Source organism: Bicyclus anynana, chromosome 14, assembly GCF_947172395.1.
Source record: "Bicyclus anynana chromosome 14, ilBicAnyn1.1, whole genome shotgun sequence".
NCBI classification, from domain to species: domain Eukaryota; kingdom Metazoa; phylum Arthropoda; class Insecta; order Lepidoptera; family Nymphalidae; genus Bicyclus; species Bicyclus anynana.
In genome coordinates, this window is record NC_069096.1 from 15,714,744 (window position 1) to 15,740,638 (window position 25,895).

Consider the following 25,895-nt stretch of genomic DNA (forward strand, 5'->3'; position numbering starts at 1 on the left):
ATTTACACTTAAATAAATCTATAGTAGTTCTTGTCAATATAAAAATTCTCGTAACTCTCGTTCGTAAAGGTTCAAATAAATTCGTTTGATTTTAAATTTAAGTTAACAATAAAATGAGAACCCTATGGTGTTATTTTTTTTTGTCTTTTCCTTGTCCATGGCTAGGCGGAAAAGTTCTTCGACTGTCTTTATGTTTCCAGTCCTCTCCCTTATGTTTCGTAGCCAGGACTTATTTACAGGATTATTCTTGGAACAAACAATTTTTATGAATTTGAGTTTCTGTCTGATAGTGGTCGTTAAATAATTGTATTATCACCGCCAACTTTCATTGCAGTGGCGTGGTGGGTCTCGGATCCATATCTCCTCTCCTATAAGGAGAAAGGCCCTGTAAAGATGTTAGCTAGACTTCAATCAATCATAGTGCCGTATATTTGCATCCAGCGTTTGAATAATGTACGAAGAACCAATGAGTTTTATTATGATAGACATAGGAGCTTGAGCCGTGGATCCTCGCTAGACGCGCCTAGACGCAAGCTGGGCGCGCTGGACGCATTCTAGACTCGTTTGGACGCAGTAAGCGCGACGGATTCCGAGAGCAACGCACGCGCACTTGACCTAATTGTGAGTATGAATTATGTACTAAATGTATTGCATCGCGCACGCAACGTTTCGCAAGTTTTAAATACAGTAATTATCGCGCACTGTTCGCGCGGCCGCGGTGACAGCGGGATTGCACAATTTTAGGGGTACACAGTTGAAATTTTAATATTCCGAGAGCTGGTCGACACTTTCGGGTAGGTTTTTGAGGAAAATGTAAAACTTGACTGTAGCGAAGAGTTCATGCAAGCCAATTCCCGTCGGGTTACCTTTAAAAATCCATGCATATCCATTGTTGTACTGTATCTAAAGATATGAGACACCGGAGTTAGTATCACGCTGTATGAATTTCCTTTCTTTGGGACGTGCTTATCTTCACCTAAATTTCATCCTTCGCCACTGATGTACACAGACCTTACACTGAAGAGATTAACGCGACCGTAAAATGAAAAATGAAAGCGATAGTGTTAGTGTTGATAATATTATTCAGAGTACGTAGGTACATACAGACCGTTGGTTTTTACTTAAAAATATAAATAGAAAAAATATTTTAGGTTCTTTGTTGAATCTTACTTTAAGTTAATTGCTAGGTATAGCAAAACGTGCTTGCTATAAATATGTTCATTTGATACTTTTTTATATTAAAGTCAAGTAAATATATTCTGAAACACTAGTATTAATAATAATCAGCCACAAAAGTACAGTTAATTAGCAAGGTGCTAAACCCCGCCCGCACTGCGACCGCGTCCCATCTCCACGTCGCGGTAGAAATCATCGAGTGTCGCGTAAAAACGCTAATGGCGGAATATTTGCGCTGCGTTCAGTCAATTTGCTTTTTGTTGGCCGCATAGCGAAAAACGTTAATCATTCAGCGCTTTCAGACGCGCTGACTTGTCGGTCGCGACTCGCGAGACACGGTAAATGTGCGTCTACACTCTCTCTCTCGATACTAGAAGATCAAGCAATGGAACAGTTGCAATTCGCTTATATAAATAAAAAAAAGTCATTTTATTTCAGGCCAAGCCAGATATACAAAATATACAGAAAAGCAAACCAAAACTAACCAAAAGTCAGAATTAAAATAAGAATTAAATCAGAAACACACAGAAACAAATATTGAAATTCAAAATTTAAAATAAAAATCCAAAATGATTCGTCATCAACGCATATTCCGCTCACTGCTGAGCTCGAGTCTCCTCTCAGAATGAGAGGGGTTAGGCCAATAGTCCACCACGCTGGCCCAATGCGGATTGGCATTTCTTATAATGCACACAACTGAAAAGTTGGAGGTGCATGCCCTGAACCGGATTCGAACCCACACCCTCCGGAATCGGAGGCAGAGGTCATAACCACTGGGCTATCACTGCTCAAAATGATTACCTATACTATATTTAACTATTTTCAACTACAATTTTTTTAGCTTAATATCTCCACTTTAGTATTTTTAAGTTTGATACAATTGATGCTTAAAATTTAACTTTTACAGAAAATGTATAAATACAAAAAAGTTATTCAGAAAACTTCTTTATTGAAAAATCCCAAATAATTTCTGGTAGTTGGACCTATACCTGACCACTTTGCAACTTGAGTCATATCTCGAAAAAATATTTCGATATATCGTTGCATTGCACAGATCTATCACAGATGAGAAAAGGCTTTTGTTTATTTATTTAAATTTAGCGTAATAGTAGCTAACGAAGCCTATCCTCTCCGATGTTATCAGATCCATTCGATTGTTACATCCTCAAACGTCTTAGCGACATAGACGTAAAACAGTGGGTTGGCACGTCTGTGTTTGAATGAGATTTTTTGCCATCCGATATGTTAAAAACGTTAATCATTCGGGTGTTTCGATCTGTTTCTGAGCAAACAATTCGAGCGAGTTTCGAGCAGCGTTTTTTGTCTTACGTTTATTGGTCTCATGTGTGGGAATTAATGATTATTGTTTGATTAATCCATCAATTTGTTCTCGCCGTCTACTGAACGTTGGATGTCATCTACAAAATCTTTTTAACACCCGCCGTAAGAGGCCGTACAGACTACTTTAGTATTTTAGTCGAGTATACGAACAATTTTTGGATGTACCGCCCAAAAATTGTTCGTACTCGACTCTAAAAAATACTAAAGAACTAGGCTTCGATCTGTGTTCTGTGGCATACTTCTAAAATATGGACCGATTATGATGCGGTTTTTTTCTTTCAACTTTGACGTGATCAAGTATGGTGAAGATCCGATTAGTCAATCCATAGATATCGGTGTTTTTCTATTACGATGGAAAATATTTTTGATTTACAAAAATATGTAAACTGCATGGTGCTTCCGCAATCAACCCTCTATTGCCAAATATCAATTTGCTGGTATCCTATAGTTTGAAACAGGCACGCTATTTCCATTTCCTTGTCATAAAGTATTCATGTAGGATTGTAGGTCGTATTGTCTCTTCTAATGCTAACCACTCACCATCCGATAAGCCCACATGCCTGCAATCCGATACAACCGATCGTGTGTTGGTCAGGGTCTGCATGATGTCAAGCACATCGCGACCAACACATGATCAGTTTTATCGCCTATCAAGTCGTTAGCGTAGCAGGCATGTGAACCTACTTGATCGTCACTGGCTGACATTACTAATATTATAAAGAGGTAAAGTTTGTAAGGATCTACAATCTCTTTTGAAATTGTAATCTTTCACCAAGCCACGTTATTTGTGAGTGTCATAAGCTATATTTTTTTATTCCCATAGTGCACAAGAACGCCAATTACGTGGGCGAAACCTCGGGGTTCGGCTTGTCTATACTATCTTCTATACTTATAATAAATCTGTAGAGAGGTCAATTCTGTACATGAAATATATTTCCAAAATAACTATCAGGGGGCGATTAGTGATCGATACTGATGCCAAAAATGCAATCAGTAAAATTTTTGTCTGTCTGTCTGTCTGTCTGTCTGTCTGTCTGTCTGTCTGTATGTTCTTTATAGAAACAAAAACTACTGGACGGATTTTAACGAAACTTGGCACAATTATTCTACATACTCCTGGGCAGGTTATAGTATACTTTTCATTACGCTACGATCAATAGGAGCAGAGCAGTGAAGAGAAATGTTGAGAAAACGGGAGAAGTTACTCAATTTTTTAAGCTTCCGTCGCGTGTACAGCCTTAATGGTTAAAGCTACGTAGAAATCATGTATGACGGAAATGTTATCCATAAAATTATCTATAAAAACACAACAGCATATATATGTCTATCTTTTATGGTTGACTCACAATAACACGTGTAACTCCCGATAGCTTAGCAGTTCGGATCTTTCTAATTATATTTGTCTACTCTTATGTTTATAACACTCATCACTTATCCCTAATAAGAAAGTTAACATTATTACCTATTCAATAAAAAAAGAATCATAAAAATCGGTAAAGAAACACCAAAGTTATACATGAAATACGCTAAGCCATCGCGCGTGAATACTAATTCATGCTTTGAGGATTATTTTTGTGTAACGGTTGCCGCGCTCGACGCGACTCGCGGTGGGAGGAATAAATAAAGAAGTGCAGCCTTAATGAGTAGGGTAGGGGTAGGGTAGGGTAGGGTAGGATAGGGGTAGTTGAAAGTTTACAACGACTTTCACGCGGACGACGTCGCGGGCGTCCGCTAGTCTATACTAATCTATACTAATATTATAAAGAGGTAAAGTTTGTAAGTTTGTAAGTTTGTAACAATTTTTTGAAATGGGGTAATCTTCGGAACTACTGGACCGATTTTAAAAATTCTTTCACCAGTAGAATGCTACGTTATCGGGGAGTGATATAGGCTATATTTTATATTTGTATCATATATAACTACTGAGATATCGCGGGTTTTCTCTTACAGGTCAGACCGAAAAACTTACTAACTCGCATGCGCTGCCTCAACCATTGCGTATAACTGAAATAAATGTATGGAGGCTTTTTGAACCTTTAAAAGTTTATACAAAAAAGTCCGCGACACCATATATCTATCTTTTATATTTTAGCAAATATAGTACCTTTAGTATTTTAATAAAGTATTTAAATTTTAAACTAAGGTTTACGTCATTATTTACACAACTAAACTTAAATCCTTATCAAAATAAATGATTTAATAATCACAAGGATATTATATAGATAAGATTTGCCCTTTACAGTATGTTAATTAGTTATATAGTTTCGGAGATAATACAAAATTTCTGAAAGTCGCAGATATGCCCTTATAGGTAGGGTTAGGGTAGGGATAAGGTAGGGGTAGGGAAGGGTTAGGGTTAGCGGTAGGGTAGGGGTAGATTAGGGGTAGGGTAGGATAGGGTATGGATAGGTTACGGGTAGGGTTAGGGTAGGGTAAGGTGGGGGGAGGGAAGGGTTAGCGTTAGCGGTAGGGTAGGAGTAAGGTAGGGGTAGGGTAGGGTAGGGTAGGGTAGGGTTGGGTAGGTTTACGAGCAGGGTAAGGTAGAGGTAGAGAAGTTTACATCAATTTTTACGCGGACGAAGTCGCGGGCGTCCGCTAGTCTATGATAAAGAGATTTATATCAGAATTTTAAAGTGTATTTAAATGTGCACGTCACTCGTGTAATGGTGTCTAGTGTGGGACGGATGCCGCGACAAGACTCAGTGATCGATCGCCCCCATGCCCCCATGTCCCCATGCTGCCCCCATGCTGCCCCCATGCGATGCCCATCGATCACAATCGTTACAGCTAGGCGTTACTATCCAGTATGCGATGGCTATTATTGAAAATCTTCTTAACAACTATTCAACGATGAATTTACAGCGAAAAGCTTCAACCAACACCTTAAGGTTTCTCATGGCTGTTAAGTCAAGGGTCAGATTCAGAAGGCAATCCTTCAGTCGGCGCGTATTGTGAGGATGCTCCTTACTTAGAAACCCTGATCAAAGGTTAGGTTAGGTTAGGTTATCATCATCATATCAGCTGATAAATATCCACTGCAGGACATAGGCCTTCTATAGGAACTTCCAAATTTTACGATCCTGAGCCGCCTGCATCCGAATTTTTATTAAACTGTTTTGTAAATATTAAAAAATATTTTTAAAAAACATAATAATAAATAAAAAAATAATAATAAAGAAATGAGAGATAACTGAATTAAAAAATAATAGATGACTATGTGCTAATGTGCTAAAACCTCGGAAAATTAGTATAACGGCTCTTCACAGACAGACATACAAAGTGATCCTATAAGGGTATCATTTTTTCCTTTTCGCGGTACGGTACCCTAAAAAGACCTACCATCCGTATGTCGTTCCTACAACTGAGACAATCTAATCACACTACCACACTTCACATCACACTAATATTAAAAAGGCGAAAATCTGTGTGCGTGTGTGTGTGTGTGTGTGTGTGTAAGTGTGTATGTTTGTTCTAAGAAAAAGTATTGTGAACGTAAACATTTAAAACTTGCCTTAACTTTATGAAGGTAAAGTAAACTTTGTAAAGTTAAACTTCAATGAACTAACTTTAATTGTATTTATTTCAAACTCTAAACTAAAGGCTGTGAACCACGTAAACTTTTTTGTTAATTGTTTTCCACATAATTAATTATTTTTTACAACAGTTACCCACAAGATTAAAATCATTAAGCATGATGTGTTCCAGAGATTTTTCTTATTTTTAGTAATATTCGTTTGATGTTATCCTTACATACATTATTTTTATCAAGAAAACATATATAATTGCCATATATTTTAAATAGGACTAATATTCCCATTCTCTTCCAGTTGGTTGGAAAAACTGGATACGACAGTAGTCGAGCGGGCGGGGATCGAACCCCAGACCTATCGATGTGAATCCAGCCCCTTAACCGAAGAGCTTTGTGTTTTAATTTATATCATCATAACACAGTAAAATAATCAATAATCACCACCATCATTAGATTAGATGAGATTAGCTGTTTGTCTCACGCCTCGTTGCAAGAACCTGTCCATGACTAAGGGCCCCGTATGGGTTAAAAATTAGTCGGGTATACGACATTGCATCACGTGAGTTTTAGTCGTGTTATATTTATAATAAATTTAATATCATTAGATTAGTAGATGGACGTTCTCTGTAGAACCTAAGCTTGTTTTAGGGACTTCCAAACGCCATTGATTGTCCGTATTTTTTTTTGTATTATTATAATATATTTTATTTAAATATGGAAAGAGAAGGCATAAGTCTTTACGACACGTTAACAATACGACATCATTACAATATTTGAAAACATTTAAGTCTTGTTTACAATAAGGCTTGGCTTCCGTCATGGGCGTAGCTATACCGGACTTTCTTTTTACTCTGACCGGACTGTGATTAAAATTAGTAATTACATCTTTTTTTGTGAAAGTGTAGTACAGTTTATACATATAAAAGTACCGTCCACAATAGTTTTCGTTCTTCTGGGAATATGGAAAAATGTGAAAAAAAATTGCTGATAAAAAAACGTACGCGTCGAATTGAGTTTGAAGTCATTTAAAAATAGCATTCCACTGGAGATTGTTTTTAATTGATTTAATAGTTTTGTCAGAACGTATTTAAACAAACAAACAAATAACTCATATTCGCATTTATAATCTTACTAGTATTATAAAGAGGCAAGATTTGATTGTTTGTTTGTTGGCTTTGAAACTACTGGATCGATATGAAAATTCTATCACCAAGAGAATTTACTTCAATATCCGGCCGCTCAGAAATTGCATGATCGATTGGGACAAACATATTCAATTACAATTGCCTCGTTTTTTGTCTCATCACTACAAAAACAAACAGTTGGCATTCCTTGTACGCCAGTTCGAAGTTACATCGTCCATTCGATCACGATCTGTCAGACACGCAATTTCTGAGCGGCCTGTGATTAAGGTTACATTTTATCCCTGTATTCCTAAGGGATGGTAAGTACGCGGTGAAACAGAAACGCGCGGTTCTGCTAGTACAATATAAGTATGGATTGAGATTCACTTCAATCGGCAAAAAAATTGGTGTTTTTGCAGTTAATTTCTGATGCTCAAGCTAATAGTTCAAAACAAAGCCCTAATACGCCACATACTATTTAAGTTTTATAAAGAACATTGAATTAATTGAATAGCTTAGCTTTCAGTGGGGACATGGAAGTAGCAAAGAAGGTCGCATAGCTTCAGTGGCATTTCACGTTAAAGCCATAACAAAGGCTGCAGGGCTCAAGTCAGCCCGAATGCCGAAGAGTTGAACGTTGAACGCACGGTTCAAGACATAGCTCACTCGGCTCGGGTCAACGACCGCGTCGAGAGGTGTTCGCTTCTAAGTTTCTAACTTATTACTTGCTTAAGTGCTTACGTACCGGCCTAGCTTTGTGTTTGTCTTCGTCCGTACTGAGGAATTGATTTATTTCCTTGCTATTACGTACGGGGAGCGGTATGCTGAGATATTGTGGTAATGTCGTTTGTTTGTGTAAGTTTTTTTTTTTTTTATTCTTTCTTTACAAGTTAGCCCTTGACTACAATCTCATCTGATGGTAAGTAATGATGCAGTCTAAGATGGAAGCGAGCTAACTTGTAAGGAGGAGGATGAAAATCCACACCCCTTTCGGTTTCTACACGGCATCGTACCGGAACGCTAAATCGCTTGACGGTACGTCTTTGCCGGTAGGGTGGTAACTAGCCAAGGCCGAAGCCTCCCACCAGCCAGACCTGGACAAATTAAGAAAATCTCAATCTGCCCAGCCGGGGATCGAACCCTTGACCTCCGTCTTGTAAATCCACCGCGCATACCACTGCGCCACGGAGGCCGTCAGTTCTTGTTTATTGATAGAAAGAGCCCAAAGTTGAAAAGTCAGTGTTACCTTGGAGCTCTCCAAGGTTAAGTCGAGGACGTTAAGTCGTCGGTCCGGGGTGAAAACATCGCACTAAGCCCACCAATCCGCACTGGAGCATCGTGGTGGGTCCAAGGACCATATTCTCTCTTTTATGACGAGTGAGGCCAGGCAATTGGCTGTAATAATGATAATAGAAAGAATAGTTGCCATTGCTCGCCGATAATAAATCATATATTCAGCGAGTTTTTCGGAACTATACAAAAGTTTCATTAAGACTTAAAATTAAAATTAAGTACGACTTTTGATTTTTTACTTCCAACAATATATCGTCATATTATAGTCAATTTACACAAAATATTTACAAATAATATACCCAAACTTTCTTCATCTATAATTCTATCTATTGGTGAAAACTGTATGAAAATCCATCCAGCAGTTTATCGCAAGCAGGCAGACTTATGCGGTTTTTTGCGTTTGCGTTTTATAATATGTCTAGATTATGTGTAGATGTAGGTAATATAAGGTCACACAACAGACCCCATGGCCCCACATATTCGCGCGCTCAATTGATCCAATTGCCTCCTGACCCCGCATCTGCCTCGGCGGCTTGGATCGATCCACAATCCAATATCCAACGTTACATTACATTCATATTCGTTATCGTCTATTCAAATTCTATTTCGTTAATTTCTGGGAAGGCTTAATTTGCAAGAGCTTTCGAAATGTCAAGTCTGTCTATTAGTACGGTTTTGATGGTAGATATCGTAAGACTGAGAAGAACCGAGATGATAATATTATGATGTATATATGTATAACAAATTGAATGAAAAGAAATGCGCATTTTAAGAAATTAAATATCACGTGTCTCAAACGGTGAAGGAAAACATCGTGAGGAAACCTGCACGCCAGAGAATTTCTTAATTCTCTGCGTGTGTGAAGTCTGCCAATCCGCATTGGGCCAGCGTGGTGGACTATTGGCCTAACCCCTCCCATTCTGAGAGGAGACTCGAGCTCAGCAGTGAGCCGTATATGGGTTGATAACGATGACAACGATGTATAAGAATCGGGTTAAATAATTACTATCAAGATTTTTTTAGATACAAGTAAACTAGTGGACGCTTGCGACTTCGTCCGCGTGGGATTTAGTTTTTCACAAATCCCTTGGGCCATGAACCATGCATTTTCCGGGATGAAAAGTAAAACTTATGTGTTGATTCGTAAACATCCAAATCAACTTGCAAGGAACCTAATGATGAAGAAACCTGATACAACTTTCAAAAGGCTTAAGAGACCAAGCACCACAAGATGTCATGAAATAGACACTACATTATTATATTTGGGCAAATCACTGGATTTTGCACCAAACACGCCTTAATTCATCATCATCATCATCATCAAAAAAAATGTGTTTATTCAGAGTAAAATCTATTTCCATTTCAAATTTCAGCCAAATCGGTATAGTAGTTACGGCGTTAAAAAGTAACAATTATCCATACAAACGTCTTTCGCATTTATAATGTTAGTAGGATTGCCGGGTGGTTAGGATAGGCCTGGGCCTACGGGCATTCCCCTTTACATCCAACTTCAATCGAAATTCTAATAAATTGGATATATGGCACCAACTTCGCAGAACACGCAAGAATGTGTTAGCTTATAAATAAAAAGTTTCCGTCTCATAAACACAAAAGACCATTCAATTAAACATAAAAAAAATTAAACATTCTTTTATATTATTTAAATATTCTTTTATTCTTTTATATTTCACACGAAATGAACGAATATTTCACGGAACGGAAATCCCGTTTTTCACAAAAAAACATGTATTTTTTATGTTAATCCGAGGTATAATCTATCTCCATTCCTTTCATCTAAAGCTGTTCAATACATTATGTGTGAAAGAATAACAAACATACACAGTAAATACACGCACAAAAATTTACGTCTTTATAATTACTGTAAACACACAAAAGAAATTAAGCCAAGCTTAAAGTTCAATTAGAAATATTTCCTATATAACCACAGCCAGTAAGTAGGTATTTTCATCAGCTGGGTGCAGTCTCGTGACGGCGGGTTACAAGGGTATTAGGTGAGATTACGTTTTCCCGCGCTCATTCCTTACAAATTCCCCTGAAATTAATAACTCGCGGAAAAAATTGCGTTGAAAATCCTTTGAATGAATTTTCGATCTATTTTTATCCGACTACGGCGAAGCCAAAAGGTAGGGTAATGATTTTGGTAGTCTGTGTATATATGCGTATGTTCTACTGTAAGGCCTAAACTACTGAACCGCTTTTACTGAAAGAGATGTCAAAAGATTCGTAATAATAATCCAGCTAACATAGACTATATAAATTTAATTTTTTAGGAATATAAACCTCAAACTCTAACCTCGAAAAAAATTAAATTTTTCTTTTTCTATCATTTAATAGAATTCATAATTTTTATCTGTGTTATTACAATATACCATTAAAAATTTATAAAAAAAAATCTACCAATCAAGACATTTGAGATAATTAATATTAGAAAGTGGAAGGATAAGAAATGAAAAAAAACGAAACAAGAAAATATTTTAGATCGAAATAGAGAAATGCATTATAAAAAGGGTCAGAGACGGAGTCGATGTTACTTGATTAACGAAAGGTTTAGTATTTACTAGTGTTTACGGGTTTACGTGACGTCATGAGACAGACAAAACCTTTTTTCAATATAGTATAACGATAAAGAATATTTTAAGACAAATGAAAAAAAAATGTCAACTACCCAAGCGATCCGATGATTAAAGATGTCTGGATATATTTCCTGGCAATATTTAAGGTTGCCATTAACCCTGTCTTGGTCCTGTACATTTATGTATTGAATGTGATCTCATTGGAACGATGCGGTCCGTAGATAACGCCGACAGCTGGAGAAACAATCAATACAGCGACGCGGAGAGAAATCTAATTATCGCGGGTCACCTTTTGTGACTTGGATCACCTTACGACCTTCATAACTTTACGCCTATTGCCTATTGTTATATTATACGTATAAACTAACTCCTTGGTTGGTTTTTCATCACGAAAATCATTGGCAACAAGAATTGAAGTAGCTGCCTCGTAGTTATGCAAAAATCAAAATCAGGAAGGAGTTTTTTTCATTGAGGAAGAATACATTAAGGAACTTAAGCTAACTTATCCTCATAACTATACAAATCGTGAAAAAGTGGCATGAATTTCTGCATCTTATTTATTTTTTACAAGTTAGCCCTTGACTACAACCTCACCTGATGGTAAGTTGTTAGGAGGAGGATGAAAATTCACACCCCTTTCGATTTCTACCCGACATCGTACCGGAACGCTAAATCGCTTGGCGGTATGTCTTTGTTGGTAGGGTGGTAACTAGCCACGGCCGAAGAATCTCCCACCAGCCTGCATTTCCGCGCTGGACAGACAGGCGCAACTTTGCGCGTAAAATTAGCCAGCCTGTCACCAGTCGAGGCAACTAGCCGCGGTGAAATTATACGGAAAAAATATTTTGGCAATGCGACTCAAGGAGTTAGTTAACTTAATTGGTAACTGGTCTGTTGATTCAGTGGCTAAGAATGCATGGCATGGAATGGATTTTTATTTAACTTGACGTTTCAAAACTAAGCTTACTTGATTTTGAATAAATAGGGTCACAGTGATGCATTACATAAGTTTCATTTATTGAAAGCTAGGCTGTAAATACTCTGATGCGCATTGAGCGAGGAAGCCTGAGGGACATTCATGGTCGTGTATTACAACATTAATAATATTTTTTTCATTTCGTAACGACGGGATGTTAACAAATGGCTCGACGTCTCTGGGGTATATTGCAGGTTATTGCGAAATTAATTATAATGGACGAAGAACCTGTGGTACCCACACCTTCGCATTTTAATAATTTTAATAAGGTTTATTAAGTATCCAGCTTGTGTTTTCCCTACAACCTAGAATATGGGTATCTTCAAGTCAAGAATGGTTAGGCATATTCTAGGTAAGCGCGTTCCAGTATAGACGGCATCATTGCTTACCATCAGGCATGAGAAAATATCATGTCTGATAGATGGATGGAAACCTGTAAGGATAGAAGTTAATTATTGTTAATAAATAAATACATTTTACAACAGCTGATTTTTACTCATTTTCCTCCCTTAGGTAAGAACGGAAGACAAATAGAAGTAGAGTTTGGACCTTCCTTTGGAAGATAGCAGTTGTCCAGTGTCCCTCAATTGTCAAAGTATAAAAAGCATTTTTTTACTTTTTCTACTCCACTAGGCACCTTAAACTTAGTTTACTGGCCCTTCCTAGAAGATCATTAAGTTTTATCTTTATCAATGATTTGTTATTAAGGAAAAGCATAAAAAATTAAGCTATATGAAATATTTTCTAAAGCTACACTCGTATTTATGATGAATTTGTGACCGAAACCTTGAAACAGTTACCTCCAAGAGCCACCACGGTCCAAACTCGTAGTTGTCTACCGTACTTACGTTAGTTACTTTCTAAAATAAGGTAGATATGGCCACAGCAGGCTCTCGGCCTATAGAAAAAAATTATGACGAGGAATTCTATCTCTATTGATATCAAATCCACCGTATACTATAGTTAGGTCTACCATATATGAACTCTACATTTCAAATCCTCGTCAAAAAATTCACAGAATTTCCAGGTCTACTGAGAGGTATGGAAAAAAAAATTCACGTAAAAACTGGCGCTGTCAAAGTAAAAAATGTAATTCGGTTCGGCGAGCAATTTTTTTACTGGAATTATTTTTAGACTGTCGGGGAAAATGTCCAGAATTTTCCGACGAACGGAACTGTGCACAGGGGAGGTGTAAGGTGGGAGGGGGGAGGGAGTACATGCCCCGACATCTTGTGGAAGGGCGGCGGGAGACAGGGCTGGCAAGTAACTTTGTTGTATGATGTTATTTTTTGACTAATGACCATCGTTGCGCACGTATTATGACAGTACTAAGCTTTCATACCATTCCTCTCTTAATTGTTATTACTTTATCTGTACAATAATATATACTAATATTATAAAGCTGAAGGGTTTGTTTGTTTGGTTGAACGCGCTAATCTCAGAAACTATTGGTCCGATTTGAAAAATTTTTTCAGTGTTAGATAGTCCATTTATCGAGGAACTACGCGGGTGAAACCGAGCGGCGTCAGCTAGTAAATTTATAATAATACTAGCGGTCGTCTGCGAATTCTTCCACTCGAAATTCAGTTATTCACAAATCCCGCGGAAACCATGGCTTTTTCGGGGAAAAAATTAGCCTATTCGTTGCTCGACAGTCTCCTCTAACTTCCAGTGAAAGTTATAGTTAAATTGCTTCCAGAGATTAGGCCAGACAAATAAACAGACAGACAAAAAATTTAAAAAGGTACTTTGTGTTGTATCGCGTAAATAATTATAAGCACTTGAGAAACATAAATATATTCAAATCACAGACAGACACATCAATTTTATTTATATTTTTTGATGTCTTCTATACTAATAGCTGAAGATATTTCACTACATAAAGTGTCAATGACTTTACATTTTCGCGATTTGTTATTTCTACGAAATAACGTTAATTAACGTTTTTTTGACTAATGGCTCTATTCTAATGACCAACATTGCGCACGTGATATTACAAGGGTACTTAGCTTTTATACTATTCTTCAATTAACTATTTTTAAAATATTATTTGATATAGTAAGTAATAGTTGATGGTATACCTACTTACACAAATGGCCCACTTGATGGTAATTAGTGAACCATATAATAGTTTAGGTAGGTTAGTTTTATACACATACACTAATATTTCATTTGATTACTCTTTTTTTACCCGACTGTAAGAAGGGTTATGTTTTTCGCGAATATCTTATATGTATGTATGTAATATTCTTTATTACCTCGTATCTTCCAAACCATTGAACGGATTTACGTAATTAGGATATCGTTAGATTTGTCTCAATAACCCAAGTGTTCTTAGATAGGTGAAACTAAAAAAAAATAACAAGACGACTGTGAGATGCTATAGACTCGAGGTGAAAAAATTTTTTTTTTCTAATATTGTAATATGGGTATCAAATTCAAGAGCTTTTTGTCAGGATTCTAAAATGGTTTATCATGGCCATATTTAAAAAAAAACTACAATTAGAAAAACGGTATTTATTAGTTGTCTATACAAAATACGCGAGGCGGATGACTATAGGTGCGAGCAGGTTTGTGAAGTGATGTTATAAATAAATAGACTAAATTAAATATATTGATTATAAAAATCGGCTAAGTGCGAGTCGGATTCGCCCACCGAGCGTTCCGTAGAATTTTTTGAATATCTGCTTAACCTCGGTTGGACGTATAAATTATCGTACTTTGTAACAAACGTAATAAATAAATCCGAAATTAACCATCTATCGTAACTAAAAAGTGTGAAATATACATTATCGATTAATTCTGTCTTTAATTCAACGCGGGAATGCAGCTAGTTTTCCTGCTAACAGCATTCCACGTGGGTATGATTTGTTTAGCTGCTTCGAGTACTTTAGTTTAGCTATAGTTTCCTATTGTATTGTTTCTCAATAGAAAAAAAAATCGTCTGGTAATAGAATTCTGATCCTCCGAAGCTCATGTAACAGCTCACGCAGTGCCGTGTCAGAGGTCGTCGAGTGAGGGGGGTGGGGGATGTGCACACATTTCGACATCTTGTGCGGGGGGAGGGGGGGTGCGTAGTTCCGGCTCTGACAGGGCTGCCAGTTAACTTTGTAAATGATGTTGTACTATTTCAGTAATAAATAAACTAAATAAGTAAACTATATCATATTCCAAGTCCCATAAAGATGAAAAGAAAATGGCTTGATGTATAGAACATTTTTTTTTGTTAACATGACATTTTTTTTATTCTTTACAGATTAGCCCTTGACTACAATCTCACCTGCTGGTAAGTGATGATGCAATCTAAGATAGAAGCGGGCTAACTTGTTAGGAGTAGGATGAAATCCACGCTTTTTTCGGTTTGTACACGACATACCGGAATGCTAAATCGCTTGGCGATACGTCTTTGTCGGTAGGGTGGTAACTAGCCACGGCCGAAGCCTCCCACTAGCCAGACCTGGACCAGTTAAGAAAACCTCAATCGGTCACGCCGGGGATCGAACCCAGGACCTCCGTCTTTTAAATCCACCGCGCTTACCACTGCGCCACGGAGGCTGTCAAAACTCTAGGACATCCAAAATGACGTATGCGCGTTGCCGGCAAACGTTCGGCGAGGTGACGTACGGCTCGCCCGGAGGCAAAGCGTTTCCGTTACGTATCAGAGGTGTAATAATGAGTTTTGTCCTTCAAAGTTAAGTCTCACGTGCCTCAAAATTCACCGAAAAGCGACATTTTTTGAACCAAAACATATCTACTTAGCAGCAGATTTAAGCATGTAGTACTTCCATGACGAGCTCTGTTACAAATAGCCCTACTTATCCTACTAATATTATAAACGCGAAAGTTTGTATGGATGTATGTTTGTTACTCTTTAACGCCGCAACTACTGAAGCGATTTGGCTGTTATTTGGAATGGTAATAGAGTTTACTCTGGATTGACACATAGGCTACTTTTTATCTTGAAAAAATCCATGTATTGTATCCATATTATGAAAACCTGATGATTTTGATGGTATGAATGTTTGTTACTCTTTCACGCCTCGGCTACTGAACCGAATCACCTGAAATTTTAAGTAGAAATAGATTATAGTCTGGATTAACACATAGGCTACTTTGCATCCCGGAAAAATCCATGGTTACCGCGGGATTTGTGAAAAACTGAATAAACTTCGTAATCAATATTTTAAGCCATACATAAAAATTTTTAGCCATTCGCTAAGCAAGTCTGGATGTTCGACTTTGGATACGATTTGCTTTATCAGTTTATCTCAATGTCACATATTGACACACATTTGTTTTATTGGTTTTGGGTTAACATTTATAGGGTTTATACTGGGACTAGGGTAAGTGGTATTCGTTATTTTTTTATAGCTTTGCGTAAAGGTAGGGTATTTTGATGAGGATTATTTCGATGAACCTGATAATAAAAATGTTAATGTAGAATACTGATACGAGTAATATACACGCATACTGTAGAATAAATATAAAAAGCCCTGATAGTGGATATGACCAGTGGCGTGCACTTCATATATGCATGAACGCAATGCATACTCTGAGGATTCCTTACCTAGCTGTATTGGAGGAGGAATTTTCCATTTTGTACAATTTGTACCTATAGTGTATACCCTAGCTAAAAACATTGTGCACGCCACTGAATATGACATGCACCTTTAATTCGTAGGGTGTGGGTTCAGATCCGGTATGGGACACGGGCCCCCTAACTTTTCAGTTATTGCGCATTTTAAGAAATTAAATATCACGTCCTTCAAACGCAAAGGAAAAACGTCGTTAGGAAACCTGCATATCTGAGAATTTTCTTAATTATCTTGGTACCCGGTTTGGAACTACGTGGTGAGTAACGTAAATAAAGAAAAGTTTAGTATTTCATAGCCTATGCCCAGCCGAGTTGTTGGTCGACCCCCCACCAGGTGGACTGACGACATCAAGCGAGTCGCAGGTATTCGCTGGATGCAGGCGGCTCATTATAGTGATGTTTGGAAGTCCCTACAAAAGGCCTATGTCCTGCAGTGGACATGTCAGTGGTGCTGACATGATGATGATGATGACGATGACTATGGACGAGACAGTCAACTTGATGATTAAAAGTTTTGATTGGATTATAGAAATCTTCTGGATCGAAAGCAATGATTCATCGTTTCATTTATTCGGACTTACTTTTTCTCATAGTCAAGCCCCGGTTAGCAAGTAGAGGGAAAATCCTCAGTCGAAGGAACCGAATACCTCGTTGAGTGGCACTTCGCTTGAAACTACACTTAGCTGCGTCTTGAGTGACGTCACAACCCCTCCCCCCCTCACCCCGCTGTAGTGCCATTAGGATTTACGGAGAGGGGATTTAATACTGTCTTGAAACTCCCAACTTACAGGAAAACGTTGTAGTGAAAGCAACAAATTATAGCCACTTTTTTGGATCTGCACAATTAAGCTTTACCTACCTAAGTTTGTAGGGAACTCAAAGTGTAGGTGTGGCAACCCTGCAAAATCACAGTGTTTTTTTACAAGTTAGCCCTTGACTACAATCTCACCTGATGGTAAGTGATGATGCAATCTAAGATGGAAGCGGGCTAACTTGTTAGGAGGAGGATGAAAATCCTCACCCCTTTCGGTTTCTACACGGCATCGTACCGGAACGCTAAATCGCTTGGCGGTACGTCTTTGCCGGTAGGGTGGTAACTAGCCACGGCCGAAGCCTCCCACCAGCCAACCTGGACAAATTAAGTGAATCTCAATCTGCCCAGCCGGGGATCGAACCCAGGACCTCCGTCTTGTAAATCCACCACGCATACCACTGTGCCACGGAGGCCGTCAGTGTCAGTTTAGATCAGTGATTCCCAAAGTGGTCTATATCGACCCCCAGGGGTCTATGTCAGCGATAAAAATTTGGGGGCCTATAAAATGAGAGTCCACGATAGTGGATCTCAACACATACACTGATAGTACCTGTTTTCGCACATCATACTATCTTAAAATATTAAAACATGTACATTAATTTAAAAGTAGCAATGAAAACAAAAATTTATTATACAATATGTTTATAAAATTGCGTAAGTTGTACGATACAGAAAATCCATATCAGGCAAATACCCAACACTGTAAAACGTGGCAAGGAGTCTACGACTCAAAAAAGTTTGGGGAACTCTGGTTTAGATGGACTGACAATTTTATACATGTTCCTGGGAGCCGCGTAGGTACGGGCGGCTCAGAATCGTGGTAGCATCCCATTAACGATCAAAGTTTGACATACTTGCTATTCATACTTTTTCATTAAGTAAAAGCTTACGTGGTCCTTTCGGAAGTCCTTAGAAAGGGCCAATGTCCAGCTGTGGACGTACATCGGAGAATGCGGAGTCGACCTCCACATCTATCCAAAGGTACCGACAAAGTTCAATAAGTCGCAAAGCTGAAATAACAGCCAACAGGAGTTGAGCATCGTCATAGTTTTCTTTGTAATTGCATCCTTTCTGGATGCAAAGCGTTACATTGTACATACATGATTTGAAGTAAATAGCAGACGCCTGCGACTTCGTCCGCGTGGAATTTAGTTTTTCACAAATTCCTCGGAAATCATGGATTTTTCCGCGATAAAAAGTAATGTGTTATATATCCATGCTATATATCTATACCTAATTTCAGCGAATTCGGTTCAGTAGTCGAGGCGTGAAAGAGTAACAAACATTCATATCATCAAAATCATCAGTTTTCGCAAATCTCGGGAAACCATGGATGTTTTCGTGATAAAAAGTAGCCTATGTGTTAGTAGCCATACTTACACACTTACACACGAACTTTCGCCTTTATAATATTAGTGTGATAGAAGAATATATCAACATATTCATAAAGAAATAGCAAAATAATGTAATGCATGCTAATCGATATACATAGATAAAATTGAAGTAATTTCAATATAACTGTGTTTTTTCATGTGCTTTAGAGTTATTTTTTAAAACTCAATCAAGATTTTTTTTTAATTTTTTGTCTGCCTGTTAAACCGATTTTAACAGGAAGATAGAGGAGATTATTGAGCTACTTTTCATCCCGAAAAAATCCATGGTTCCCGCGAAACTTGTGAAAAACTGAATTTCACATGAGAGGGGGGGGGGGGGGGTTAGGCCAATAGTCCACCACGCTGACCCAATTTGGAGGTGCATGCCCCGGACCGGATTCGAACCCACACTCTCCGGAATCAGGAGGCAGAGGTCTTATCCAGAGGGCTATCACGGCTCATCAGTTGAGAAACTACTGCTGTTGAACATACGTAGGTCTTCTGTAAAGACTTCCAAGCACCACGACACTGAATCTGCGACTCAGCGACGGCCTGAAGTAAATTTTAAAATGGAGCGAGATCCAATTATGGCGCCTCTCCTGTTTGCTCCTAATAATATGCCTATACCTATACCATATTATGAGTGTAAATTACGAATGGAACGCGAAGATCTTGATCATACTCTGGAGTGGCCAACGGTTGACCAACGTCTACGATTGACTAGGATTATCATTTTAGGATCTTTTTTTTTTATTCTTTACAAGTTAGCCCTTGATTACAATCTCACTTGATGGTAAGTGATGATGCAGTCTAAGATGGAAGCGGGCTAACTTCTTAGGAGGAGGATGAAAATCCACACCCCTTTCGGTTTCTACACATCGTAACGGAACGCTAAATCGCTTGGCGGTACGTCTTTGCCGGTAGGGTGGTAACTAGCCACGGCCGAAGCCTCCCACCAGCCAGACCTGGACAAATTAAGAAAATCTCCTGCCCAGCCGGGGATCGAACCCAGGACCTCCGTCTTGTAAATCCACCGCGCATACCACTGCGCCACGGAGGCCGTTTTGCGACAGCTCCGTTCGCCGTATGGGCCGGCCCTGCTTCGAGTTTTGCGAATTCTGCCGAGGGACACTACGAAATATGAACTGTAAATATGACGTCCAGTAATAAATCACACAAAGTATGTAATGCCGCGCTCGCTATGTACGGAGCGTCATAAATTCCATCAAACGGCTCTCAGTGCCCCGTTACGATCTTCAAACGCAACGAGCGGTGTGTTTTACTCTCGCGAGTAATTTATGTACTAGAAAGTAGCAATTATTGATAACCATTAATAACAGAGTGTCTTACGCGCACATCTAGCTATAGATAGCCATAAATTTATATAGATATTAATTTATGGTCATGAAAGAGTTAGCATATGTACCTATAATTTGTCTACTTTTATGAAGTTATCTTTGGATGTAAGGTACAGTTAATACATAAAAAAATAACGACCTACTTCAAAACATACTGAAATGTACTACATAGCAACTCATATTCGGCCCACTGTTGAGCTCGAGCCTCCTCTCAGGGTGAGAGGGGTTAGGCCAATAGTCCACCACGCTGGCCCAATGCGGATTGACAGACGTCACACACGCAAAAAATTAAGAAAATTCTCTAGTATGCAGGTTTCCTCACGATGTTTTCCTTCACCGTTTGAGACACGTGATATTTAGTTTCTTAAAATGCACATAACTGAAAAGTTGGAGGTGCATGCCCCGGACCGGATTCGAGCCCACACCCTCCAGAATCGGAGACAGAGCTTTTATCCACACGGCTCTAGGGGTATACATATACATATAACTATAATATAGGTATACTCTTAAGTATATCATAATACCTAATTATCTGCGTAATATTATATACCAGACGAAAAACATCAAGTAATCAATATCAAACAAAAACAAATCAAGCAAAAACACGTGAACATAAACAAATGTATCAAACATGGCGGAATCAGAGGCGCACAGTAGCAAAAAGCTCTGATCCCGTTACTTAGCAATAATACCAATTAGAGATATTTTTGTTACGTAAAAAATGCGGAGCACGCCCTGCGCGCAGGGTTGCCACGAGTGGGGAAACCCTATTCCCGCCCTTCATATTACAAAGCAAAATCTTAAGAGTCGTAGAGATTTTTGTGACAAAGCTCGTTCGGGAAACTACAACCAGCATGCAGCTAAGCAACATACCGTGTTTCCGTCTAAAGGGCATGGCTTCCGGTGTAATTATAGTACATGAAGCTTAAGTCTTAACACCTATGCCATAGGTTGACGGACTATGAAGTGGTCCTTGCATGCCCTGTGAAATTTGTGCTGTTCATAGGGTATGGTTATTCACTTACCATCAGGTGCGTCCGTGTTTTGTCCGCCATTTATAACCAAACACAAAAAACTACAGAAAACAAATTCTAATATTCGCATATTTATGTATGGATAACCAGCATCGTCATCCTAATCTAATAGCCCACTGCCGACCACCAGGGTCGCCTGTCTTTTAAGACAGAAATTTGGATTTAAATTTTCCATTCCATTTTCCTAAAATCAGAGTGCAATACAGAATTTTTTGGGAGAAGAAAAACCTGAATAATTCACAACCCAACACAGGTATTGAACCCCAGACTTCCAGTCCCGAAGCCCAGCAGACTAACCACTGGACCCACGATACAGTTGTACAGACTACAGATAAACCTTCAAAACGAAGTCATTTTTATTTTTGATGTACATTTCAGTTTTCCGAGGCGGCAACCCTACGCACGCACGGGGAGGCGCCACCCTCCGCAGGGTGTGTGTAACACCCACGGGGTGGCGACACCCCTGCCCCCCGGTAAGGGCGCGCTCACAGCCCACGTGACGCGCCCGCGACGAGACGACGTAATGTGGGCTACAGATAACATGCGACACGAATTGGTTTTATTATTTTGAAAAGATGTAGGTCGGGTTCATTTGGTATGGGGGTTGCATTGTCTTTTGACAGTGTTCGTGTTTTTATAAACGTCTATTTAGAAGACCCATTGTAGCGTCTACAATTATTTTAAGCTAAGCGAACTTATATACATTGAATACTATTTATTTTATTTTCAATAAGGTTATAGGTTCCTTTATATTTTACGCTTACTTACGTCAATGATTGGCTACATTGGCTACTAATTGGGGGCGCTCAAAAATTTCAAGAACTATATTTAAAATCGTTAAATATAACCTGTACTGTACCGATATGTATATTTAACCATAAGGTTCCATCAACAGTTAGGCATTATTTAGTTTATGTGAATATTACTCATAAAAAAGCTGTGAAAACACTTTGATAAACTCGTTTCTACGTATAATATTTATTTTTAATGAATTTAATAGTTTGACTATTAAATTCATTAAAAATACAATTGGTTTGACTATTGAAAATAATAATAAACTATGTAAAAGAAATAGCGGCATTTAATTCATTGTTCTTTCCAAATAAATGTAATGTTTAACACTACGGGTTAATCATTATGATAATGTAATTAAGCTGCTTACTAATTGTATAAGATATAGTACAAGTAGCCAGCAGATGCATGAGGGCGGCCAACAATGGTCAAGCATAAAATTAATTTTGCAATGAAAACAACAAAAATCTGTTAAACCATTATTTGCTATTGTAACAAAATTCGCATAGCATTATTGTTATTAAATCGATCAGTGCAACATAAACCTTACAGCGGATCACACGGCGGAGCTCTCTGTGCAATTATTTCTCCTAATTGATTAATTTGTTTCCGCTCCGGGCTAACGTACCGCTGCAGCGTTTCGATTCTTCACTTTTTACTTGCGTACTGATATGAAAAACGTAAGTAGATGCTTGGCAAATGTAAAACATTGAAGTTCTTTAATTTTTAGGGTTCCGTGCCTCAAAAGGACAAACGGAACTCATATAGGTCCGTTTATCAATCTGTATTTTTTACCTCGAAAACGTATAGATGTATTGAAGGTCCCTGGAAGCTGTGGAAAAATCAACTTCTAAGACAACTTGAAAAAATAACCAATACGACTCTCTCAAGGGAATCAAAATTTTACTTTATACTTTCCGTTAGTTAATTACTTATACTATTAAATTAGAAGTATCAATAGGGAAAAATAAAATAATATTTGTAAATGAATCATAAAAAAACACATAAAAAAGATTGTGATTTTATACAAGTAATAGACAAAACCTGAACACTCTATGATAAGGAAGGAAAGCCCTTCGAAAAATTGAGAGTATGCTGTACAAATAAGTACGATTTTCGCTACAATAAACATGGAAACGAGAAAGTTGTACAATACCTTATTCTGACTCGAGTTGTTCAAACTTCTGTTACCTTCAGAGTTCACGTTTTACTTCTTAATGTTTTATTTTTCATTTCATTATTTTGTTAGAAGTTTCGGCAAAGTAAGTTGTTTTTGTTTATTTAAATATATTTTTGTAAGCTTAGCAAATATGCCTATGCCTCGATAGGAACTTTGAGTGTCGAAAATATTTTGTTGATGATAAAAATACACGCCGAAAAAATATAATGAGTCAACGTGAATAATAAGTTAAGAAACATATTCATATTGTAACTCAAATTGTTCTTAAAGTTATTATTTTTATGATATTTCAGACATTTTCCTATCTTTCAATATTAATAATAGTACAAATAATTTATTTTTATTTTTGCAGGAAAACAAAAATTGTAGTCAAACTGAACATATCTGTACAAATATATCCAAAAGCCAAAACTGCGACATGCAGGAAACTAACATTAATGACAGACTCCGAATTTTTTTCCGCTCCTGTCGCAAATTAGTCCGACCTCGCCTTTATGGGTCACGGGGGAACGGACGAAAATGGGTCTAGTGGATCACGTAACAAGGGTCAAGTTTGTATGCACTCACGTCCATATGTGATGTATGGTATATCTAAGATCGATAGGGTTGATGCTTTATACATTTATACATACGGCTGGATAGCGTGGTTATATAAAATATAATACTATATACAAACCCGATGCTTATGTACGTAGCTACTATGTGTGGAAGGAAATAAAGGAAAGGGTAAGGTTTTCTTTACAATAGATTGATTGTGGTCTCAGATTAACATTGGTTCTTAAAAGAATAATTGTTAGAATTAAGAAATATAAGTCTTTTCGAACTGCTTATATAGCAACTGTACCCGCGCTCATGTCAGCCACTAACCAACCATTAAGTTCATGAGTTTGTGCATGACATCATGCAGATTGCGACACACATGATCAGTTATATCGGATATCCTGCCATTAACGTTGCAAGCTCATGAACTTATTAGATGGTCAGGGGCTGACATTAGAAACATGTCTTCAAAGTTATCTAGGTGATTCCGATCTGTAAATTATTTTTATACCTATGAATTTTGACTATCTCTTTGTCAATTCAATTGATTTGAAATCGTTTTCAATCTTAGATTAGCATAGTATTCTGAGTTTTCAATTTATAACCTGGCGCAAGCTAACATATTTAGGTAGTATTTGGTAATTCTATATAGTTGACAAAGTAGCGAACCTAAGTTAGTGTAGATAGTATGTGGCAGTTTGAATTTAACGGCTGTTAGGTACACGGTGGAAATGTAATTCGCCATTATAACTCCGCTATAGCACTAAATAGTCACATAAAACCTTAACGATTACACATTAAGACGGAGAGAGGATGGAAATGGCCGCAGTAACATTGTAGGGCTGTATTTTGCGCAATAGTTCCTCTGGAGATAGATTCTCTATGACACCGAATCGTCGGCTCCTCTGTCTTTCTATTAATCTGTGTGCCTAGTGGGAGTTTTCAATATTTTCATACTGTTCCTATCACGTTGACGTTTACGCAAATTTATATGGAATTGAAACAGTTGTGCAGTAGTGCCACTAGATGGCGCTGTTTCAATTACTTAGAAATTCGCGTTTACGTTACGTGACGGTGACAGTATCAAACTGCCACTAGGCCCTCGGATCACAGAATCTAAAACCCTGGTGTGGTTAGGATGTCATTCTATAAGTACAGTTCGTTTCATGTAGGATGGTTTCACTCTTTAAAGTTTGCCGCGATTCACGATAATAGTACCTATTATAAACGTCATACAGGCGACTGTCACCGTACCCATGCTATTTAGAAAGCACTAGTTGTCGTGGAGCCTTCGAAAAACACTGTTAAATATCAAACTGTGGCGAATGGTTGCTATGAAGCTATACGAGTATGTCTGGCGACTTACGACATGATTTCTCTTTGTAACCCAAAGACACACATGATCTCAACTCCTGATATAGTTAACTATGGTAGCCATAGGTCATAGGAGAATGGGCCGCCAAACTTTTAGCTTGTTTATGATGCCAACGATCGAGATTTAGCTTGTTAATTTTTTTTCATGTTGAAAACTGTCCTTCCAAGACCATGGTTTGGGCGCATTTTTAATAGGAAATATAGTCAAGTCAAATCCGAGAAAACCAAACATTATTTTTTTTAGGTCGTTTAGAGATTCTTATTTTCATCTTTCGACCCACCAGACCAGCTCAAAGTGTCTCATATTTCTATACGAACTTACATAAACGTAGCTTGGCTAGGATCTAGAAATTTCTTAGAGGTCTGTGTTTTCTGATCTAATTCTTGCAGTTTGGGAATCTTTAAAACAAGTGTTCGAAGATGGACTTTGGGGTCCCAAGGTGCTGGTATGGCGACCCCGCACTATAAACGTGGTAAGTCCTTACAAAAGGCCTATGTCCTGCAGTGGACGTCTATCAGCTGATATGATGATGATGATGATGAAAACAAGTGTGAATAAACATAAACTTATCAGGTTATGTATCGTGGTCAAGTGCAATTTTATTTATGCGGGAAATAAATAGCTCAATAAGACTATACAAGTGGTTGATAAAAAGGTAGAACATAAAACAAAGTTAAATAAAACATTTGTAAAGAAGCAACAGATGTTATTTATGTAGGGCATTAAGTCTTACATGCACTTTAGCGGAAGCGGATAACATTATAATGGCGGATGACTTATCTGAGAGCGCACGGCGGTGCAC

The 25,895-nt window shown here is 38.0% G+C and overlaps 1 protein-coding gene across 2 annotated transcripts in view; it reads right to left on the reverse strand.

The window, feature by feature from the left end:
- Positions 1 to 25,895, reverse strand: part of LOC112057661 (uncharacterized) — a 108,663-nt gene that overhangs the window by 11,021 nt on the left and 71,747 nt on the right. The window lies entirely within an intron of this gene.